This window comes from Elephantulus edwardii, unplaced genomic scaffold, assembly GCF_000299155.1.
Source record: "Elephantulus edwardii isolate Elephantulus edwardi_28Jun2011 unplaced genomic scaffold, EleEdw1.0 scaffold00226, whole genome shotgun sequence".
NCBI lineage: Eukaryota > Metazoa > Chordata > Mammalia > Macroscelidea > Macroscelididae > Elephantulus > Elephantulus edwardii.
Window position 1 is genome coordinate 2,803,418 of NW_006399976.1, and position 778 is coordinate 2,804,195.

Genomic DNA, 778 nt, shown 5'->3' on the forward strand with positions numbered 1-778 from the left:
GTAAGTTCCAAAGGTGATTGATTTCCTAAAACATAAAGCATGAGAATTATAGTATGAAACACAATATGAATGAAGAATAGTGTGGAACACCATGTGCTTTGTGAGCAAACCAATATAAAAGAAAATAATGAAATGTAAAAAATGGTAAAACAACCATAATGCATGGGAATGACTGTATGAAACACAATATGAATGAAGAATAGTGTGAAACACAATGCATACAAACTTTGTGAGCAAATCAATATAAAATTTAAATAAAATAACAACCTGTAGTCTCCAAGAAGAAAACCACAAAAACACGCAAACTTTCTTTACTACATGCAATTTAGAATCCCTGGTTATTTCCCAGTAATGTCTTCTTGGGAGTTCTTTTTACTGCAATGAATTTATGGATGCATTTAGGAATTTTCCCCTCCTATTTAATTCTGAATTTCTTTGGTCGCATTTGAAGTTACGAGAACTCTTGCATGATGCCTGATCCTGTTTTAGTTTCATCTTCTACCAACACAGTATTGCCTCACGTTTCTCTGGGAAAAAGAAAGGAGCAAACTCCTGCATTGTCTTTTCTTTCTGCCATTGTTTCTGCAACTTGGGAGTCAATTCTGGCTTTCTCTTGCAGGCTATTAAATGACATTTGGGTGAACGTGAGATGCCTTATGAAGGAAGGGCGTCCCCTGGTGGTGCAAATAATTATTTGAGATTATTAGCAGTGACATACAGTATAAAATGCCAGGCTATTAACTAAAAGGCTGATGGGTCCAGTACACTGGTGGATACA